We start from the raw sequence: 7820 nt of genomic DNA, 5'->3' as shown, positions 1-7820 counted from the left end.
CTGTCTCTTTATATCAACTTCCCTGTACATGTGTCTATGTTTGTGTCCAAATTTGCCTTTTGTTTTTTAAAGTTCATTTATTTATTTTGAGAGAGAGAGCAAGAGAGTGTGTACATGAATGGGGAGGGGCAGAGAGAGAGAGAGGGAGAGAGAGAATCCCAAGGAAGCTTCACACTGTAAGGGCAAAGACTGATGTGGGGCTTGAACTCACTAACTGTGAGATCATGACCTGAGCCAAATCAAGAGTCAGACTAACCAGCTGAGCCACCCAGGATCCCCCAAATTCCTCTTTTTATAAGGAAACCAGTCATATTGGATTAGAAACCTATCCTACTCCAGTATGACCGCATTTTAACTAATTATATATTCAATGACCCTATTTCCAAATAAAGTCACATTCTGAGGTACTGGGAATTAGAACTTCAACATACAAATTTTAGAGGAATACAATTCAATCCTAATACCTAACCTATGGACTTTCACTCTAAATGGAGGCAGGTGACATTTAAATAAATTACAAAAAAGTATAATAAATGGTATACCACTGCATAGATCAGGTAGTGGGTGAGCACATAACCGTGGTAAGGAGCCCAGATTTTATCCAAAGGAAAAGTCCATTTTAAGGACTTTTTAAATAGAATTTCAACATAATGAAAGTTGACTTTTGGAAAGATCTTGCTTCCCTGTGGAAAATGTATCGTAGGGACAAGCAGACAAAAGTTGAAGGTAGTCCAGTTTAGCAAAAAAGCAATGAGAATGAGGGAAATGACTGGGTTCAAGAAATATTTAGGGCAGACTCAGTAAAACTTAGTATTTCACTGGAAAAATAGAAGTGAAGGAAAGAGAGGGGGTTAAAGGTGACTTCCATGTTCTGGCTTGAAAAACTGAGCTTTGAAAATAGCAATGTCATTTGCTGAGTAGGGAAATACACAAAGAGCAGGAGAAGCTGATGTGTTCATTGCTGTTCATGTTAGTATTTAAATATTCCATAAAATTCAGATGGGCTTGTTAGTAGCCACAGTAGTCAGTGTTATGGATCTTGATCTCAGGCAAGAAAGATGAACTTGAGATAGAGAGTAAGGTAATTTCATAGGGTGGGTCAGAGTTTTGACAGCAAAATAGATGGTGTATTGGAAAGAGGTCACTAGAAAAGCCCTTAATGAACTTTCTACAGAGTTATTGGCTGGGTTCAGGAACACAGCAAGAGTGAGGAGGTACTCTGGAATGAGCAACAACTGAAAGCTGCTACCACCTCTAGGCTTAAGGGGAAAGAGAAAGGAGAAGCTACTGGAAACTACAAGAGCTATAGCTGTAGGAGAAAGCTGCCTAACAGGAATGGTCTCTGGTACAGCAATGCAACCACTGGTAACCCAGAGCCTGGCAGGGAAGGAGCCAGAAAAATGTTAATATCTTACCTCTCCCCTCCTACTATCTACTTTCCTACTGGTATTTTCCTTGACAAAAGTAAACCACCAACCAAAGAACTGATGATGCACATCGTAAGAGGTTAGTTTCCCACAGCATAGAACAGGGTAGAGAAGAGTGGACAATAGACCTGGAGGAGCAAATGAGGATACCAGCACACACAGCACACAAATGATTAGGGCCTGGAATTTTGGGAGAGAAATAGATCATCCAGGATGAGATGCAGACAAACAATCCTAAGATCAAGGTTTGCCAAACACCAAAATGTGTGTATCTAGAAAAAGTAAATAATAATAATAATAAAAAGACTTAAAGAGAGTGATTACAAAAGCAGAGAGTTGACATTTCATGAAGTAAACAATATTCCAAGAAGGAGAGAGCAGCCAACAATATTAAATGTGGTGGTGATAGAAAATAAAGAATGAAAGGGTATGTGAAATTTCACTTATATGGTCACCATTTGGGAACTCAGTGGGTAGCTTCTATGAAATGGTAGGGATGGTAGCCATATTGTGCCCACATGAAGAACAAGGAGCATATGAGGAAATGAAGAGAACAAATATAGTTAATTTACTCCTGAAAAGGGAGTAGGAAATATGAAAGCATATCCCCCCCCCCTTTTTTATAAAGGATTGGAGAGATAAGTATGTGTTGCAAATCCTATCAATTTAGCTGATGTGGTCTTGATCTTTTTCTGGGGAGACTGGCCATGCCAGTGTTAGGAAGATGATTTTGCCATTGTTCCTTAGGTAGCTGTGGTCCCTCCAGGGTCAGCTGCTTTGAACAAAACAAAGAGTCAGAAGGCTTGACGAATGGCCACTATTTTAAAAGCTAACATCTGGTTTTCTTTACTGCTCTGGGAATGGACATTGTGTGTGGCTTTTCAGGGAGCGTCCACTGGACTACTAGGTCTGTTTGTTTAATTCAATTGAGATTATTACAGTATTCACTGATGCTAATTTGATAATAGGAAGAAGACTTTCCAGTACTCCCTTTGCTTCCTCTCACCAAGGCATTTGATTATCCCACCTATCTGGGGATTTAAACATGAATCTCTAAAGTGCTAGACTTCCTCAGAAGACCAGATGTTGGAAGAGAGAACCACTGGGCTGTTCTACTTTATCACATTCTTGTGTTACTGTGACATATGGTGTGAAGCAAATATTAGTGCATGGAAATATAAAACATCAGGATGCATCTGAGTTATTTCTCCCTAGTTACATTTGATCTGTGAATGCCGGAAACACTCCATTTCATAGCCATATTTATCATTCAAAGTAAATCATGCATTTGGGGGGCATAAAATGAGATGCTTTAGAATGCATGCAATTACCAACTATTGCATATTTCTCCAAAGAAAGATTTGAATTATATGGTCAGTAAAAAGGGTTGCGGCTTTAAAATGTGGCAAAGAGAAGCTGAGGTGAAGAATACATTATAATAGGTTAATATTAAGCAAATGTTATTTTCCCTTCCCTTCAGTCCCAGAAATCAATTCCTTTAACAGTTGCCTTATGGAGTATTTTTGTTTGTTTTGTTTACTTTGTTTTGTTTTTATTATACAGTCATTCTTGAAATTTAGTATCTGTAAATCAGACTTTTATAGATCAACTAATAGTTTTCAAGAGATTTCCATTGCATTTTCAGAGTACACTTGGCTCTGAGACATATTAAAAATTACTTTTAAAATAATTTGCTAGTGGGACAGGGTATCAAGATAAAAAATCAAGAGTGAGTATTAGAGAAGCTGTGAATAAATGCTAAATCTAGTGTTAGAGGTAAAAGGAAATTCCAGGAGAAAATTTAAGGTCAGCTTAGTTTCAGGAGGTTAAACAGACAATGTCAAGAATCCTGAGGGTCCAAATTAGGAATCAGCAGAAGCACTGAGGTTGCAGCAGTAAAGATGTCTTAAGGAAGAAATCCCCAACTGTTTATCCTTGTTTTCCTGTCTTAGTTCTCCTTCCTTTACCCTCTGACTTGCACTACAAAAACATACAGTGGAGGTTAGGATGAGGATTTTTAAATTTATTTAAAAAATTGCCTTGAAAAGTAAAGTCAAATGAATACTATCCTAAGCTCCTTATTGCTTGTCAATATAAAGAACAGACTAGGGAGTACTTACAGTTTAATTTTTAGAAACTACTTAAAAAATTGTTGCCTTAAGAACCTTAAGTGGCTATCCTTCCCTTGGAAGAACTTTCTAATTTTATACATTTATATATTCTCTCCTGCTACCTCCCCACCTCTTTCCTCCACCTCTATCCCCCAAAAAGCCCAACAAAGATATGTCATTTCTTTTAATAGACCTGATTATATACATTCCATCTGGAAATCACCTCTTTGCTTTCTAAGATACCAACTCATCTTGTAATCAAGCAAACTGATGCTGATGTTTGTTTGTTTGTTTAATACAGTGACTTCACATTTGCAATGAAATATTGGGTAAGATAAGAGTCTCAGCTTTCTTAGAGTCAATAAAGCTTAGAGTCTCAGCTTTACTTTTTTTGGTAAGGTCCAAATTACTCCTGCTCACCAGATAGGGAAGCCCATATGCAGTCATTTCTTTTGCTTTTCTTTCTGCCCTCCCCAACCTTCTGTCCTCATGATAGTTTGCTATACATATTTACATCTTGTTTCAAGATTTATGTCTTCTGCAATGAATCTGCCTCTACTCCTCCTGGAAGACTTATGCTTTCCTTCCTATGTGTTCCCATAGCATGTTTTTATTAAAGCATTAAAGCACATTTCACATTGTACTGTCATTTTATCTCCACCCTTCCCAAAACACAATGTCCTTTAAATCAAAGCTCTATTTTATTCTTGCCCATATTCCTAAAATTTGGTACAGTATACAGCATATAAAAATAACAACAATGCTAACAAGGAGATACAGAAACAGAAAAAAAAATAATGACAGTAGGGGTGCCTGGGTGGTTCAGTCGGTTAAGCGTCTGACTTTGGCTCAGGTCATGATCTCACGGTTCGTGAGTTCGAGCCCCACATCGGGCTCTGTGCTGGCAGCTCGGAGCCTGGAGCCTGCTTCAGATCCTGTGTCTCCCTCTCTCTCTCCCCCTACCCACTCACTCTCTGTCTCTCTCTCAAAAGTAAATAAACATTAAAAAAAATTTTTTTTTAAATAATGACAGTAATACCAACTAAAAGACAATACTTACTAAGGTTTTATAGTCCAAAGTTTGTCTTGGTCACTTACATGTTAAAATTATTTCTTGTTTGAAAGAAACAGAAAATCTCAAAATAATGAATTAAGAATGAAAGAAGTCTACTTTTTTCCTCACAGTCAAGAAGTTCAGAGGCTAGACATAATATGTCACTCTGTGGTAGCAAAACCCCAGGCTCTTTGTATCTTATGATCCTCCATGGTAGAATTCTATTCTGAAGGTCATCTCATGCTTCAAGATGGATGTTAGAGCTTCTGGAGATCTGGCCATCATGCCTGAATTGCTGTCAACCAAGAAAGAGAAGGGGGACAAACTCCTCCTCTTCACCTACTTCTTTTAAGATCTCTTCTCAGAAGTTTCATGTGGAACTTTGCTTATGCCATATTGGCTGAAACTAGTCACATGAGCATTCCTAACTGAAAGGCATGGTGGGAAATGGAGTCTTTTTTGTGTGCAAATGATGTGAAATGTTCATTTTCTATATCAGACAAGAACACAGCTAAGTAATCCAACTCTACTGCAGCACTATAAAAACCATCCCTTAACCACAGTGCAATATTTCAATGCATCTGCACAAGGATGCATGCTCTATAAAAGGAGTAAGGTTTCTGCTGCCTTGTCAAATACTTCTGGTCCTTACCCAGGTCCTACTGCAATACTGGTGGTCCCAGTGATTTTATCAAATAAATCATGTTTTAAAAATAAAGCATTTAAAAAGAAGTCAAAATGCCTCAGTAACCAACTTAAACTCTATGTGTTTAAATGTGAGATTTGCCCCCTGCTAATAAACCTTTATTTCACTCAGATTAAGCAATACATCTCCCATGCTGAAATATCTTCCTTGCCCAATTAAGCCAAAGAGGGAAAAAAAAAAACTGAAATGATTAGTAAGGAAAAATGTAGGGATTAACACACCCTCTTAAATGGTTTTCAAATATTTTTAAGACTTAAGAAGTGTTTAAAGTTTGTCATTCCTAGTAGGAAAATATTATCTGAATGAATACCCCAATGGGAAACCACTGTAAAATGTCTCAGTTGCATATTGGGCAGAGGGGTAGGGATTATCTTCACAGCACCCCAGCTTTCTCCATGAGAAGGCCAGAGGTACACTGGTTTGTGTTATTGTGACATCCATTAGGTGATCTAAGTTGCTTATCCTTCAGCAAGGGCTTTATTTGTCAGAAGGGCATTATGCTTGACCTCCAAATTTGGCTGACAATTTACTGATGAGATTCATAACCTTTGGGTTGCTCTGATATTTTTATATATTTGCTGGGTTCTGGGCCACATGCTGGAAGGCCATGATAACTTCTGGATCCTGCATTCCTGCAAGAACCTCTGGATCACTAAGAATTTCACTGAGCCCAGGCATTCCTGACATTCCAGGCTTGCCCCCTGTCATTCCAGGCATCCCCCCAGGAAAGCCACCTGGGAAAGAGCCATCCTGAGCTCCTGATAGTCCTCTGGTTTCTTCTTTCCTCTAGGCTCTCTCCTGTTCTTTCCAAGCCTTCTTAACCCTTTCTACTTTTTCTTTGATCTCTCACTTTTCATATTTTCTCTCCTACTTTCTCTGATGTCCAGCAGTTTTCTGGTCCTCCGTTGAATTTCTCTCCTCATTACACTAGCATCTTCATCATTATCCAGTTTACAAGCAAGGGCAAGATCATGTGCTGCTTCTTCCCAATGGCCTAGAAGTCTGTATGCTTTCCCTTGTTGCTTGTAAGGTTGAGCTGAATCAGGATTTATTTCTATAGCTCTGTCACAGTCTTGGGTGGCAGTATTTATCTGGCTTCTGTAATTTGATGAAGACACTGGCTCTCTTGGCATACAGAGTGCCCAAGCAAGCATTCAGCTTAATAGCATCTGTGAACAAGTCAATGGCTTTCTGTAGTTCACCATCACTTAGGGTATCATTGGCAGCTACATTTTTATCATTTCCATATCCATCATTTCCTCAGTCATCTCTACATTTTCATCTCCCATTTCTTGAGGGGCATAAGTATCTGGTTCAATCACACTTCACTGTAAACTTAGACCACTTTCCTCACTTTATGTTTCCTCTGTCTTTGTTTTCCTCCTCCTTCTTACTGTTTTTTCTTCTTTGATATTGTCTTCTGATTTAGTTTTATAAATAGCCCGTGGTATTTTACCCCCATGCTCTCCACCCACTCATGCAGGAAGTGCATTTCCTCAGTGTGCAGAATACTCAGATCCTGCCTGCACATTTTCACCAAGGCCTGAAGCTTGTTCACTGTGGGGTCCATGGTCCAGAGGCAACATGAGGTGGTGGGTGCAATAGTGGTTGCAGTCTGATTCCAGGCATGGGACCAGTTCAGAGTGACTGAAACCATATGACTAAATAAAAATTGGGGATTCTATTAGGAAAGAAGGAAAGAAGAATTGACATTAGAAGATAATTAGCAGTCTTTGGCATATGTGTATTATCAAATTTAACCCAACCTTATAAGTACTAACCTTAGGGTACTGTTATTACTACCATTCATTTATTTGATGAATATGATTGTGCATTACTGTACATTAGATATAGTTCTAGGGCTTTGGGATTTGGCAGGACACAAAGCATGCAAGCCCTTGTCCCCTTGGAGGTTTTATTCTAGTTGGTAAGGGAGACATCAAACAAATACACATATAATATGCTAAACAGTGATAAGGGTAGTGAAGAAATGTTAATCAGGGTAGGAGAATAGTGTATAATGTTTAATTTTAATGGAGTGACCCTGAAAGGACTTTGAAGAGGTGACTTCTGCGCAAGGATCTGAATGGAGCCATATAAACATCTGGGAGAGGAGGTTTCCAGGCAAAAGGAACAAAAACACCTTCAGTTGATGGGTGCCTGAGTGACTCAGTCAGTTAAGCATCTGGCTTCAGCTTAGGTCATAATCACGTGGTCTGTGAGTCCTAGCCCCGCATCGGGCTCTGCTCACTGGTTCAGAGTCTGTGTCTCCCTCTCTCAAAAACAAATAAACATTAAGAAACATTTAAAAAAAAAACCACACCTATAGTTGGAAATTAGGAAGTTAATAAAAATGCTGGTAAATATGGAAGTAAAATCAGAGAAAGAGGCAGGGCCAGACTGCAGAGAGTTGTAAACAATAGGAAGTTTGAGTTTTACTTTTGCGTTTGATAGGGCCACTGGAGTTTTGAAGCTGATGAGTGAAATGATTAAATTTAGATCTTAAATAAACGATTTTGTTT

The 7820-nt window shown here is 38.7% G+C and overlaps 1 pseudogene; it reads right to left on the bottom strand.

Annotated features, from left to right (window-relative positions):
• Positions 1-5562: 5562 nt before the first annotated feature.
• LOC106974376 (hsc70-interacting protein-like) lies at positions 5563-6868 on the bottom strand (annotated as a pseudogene).
• Between the last annotated feature and the right edge of the window lie 952 nt (positions 6869-7820).

The sequence above is a fragment of the Acinonyx jubatus genome, chromosome B3, assembly GCF_027475565.1.
Source record: "Acinonyx jubatus isolate Ajub_Pintada_27869175 chromosome B3, VMU_Ajub_asm_v1.0, whole genome shotgun sequence".
Classification (NCBI taxonomy): Eukaryota; Metazoa; Chordata; class Mammalia; order Carnivora; family Felidae; genus Acinonyx; species Acinonyx jubatus.
Note: the sequence above shows the minus strand (reverse complement) of the source record. Positions and strands in the feature narration are given on the sequence as shown.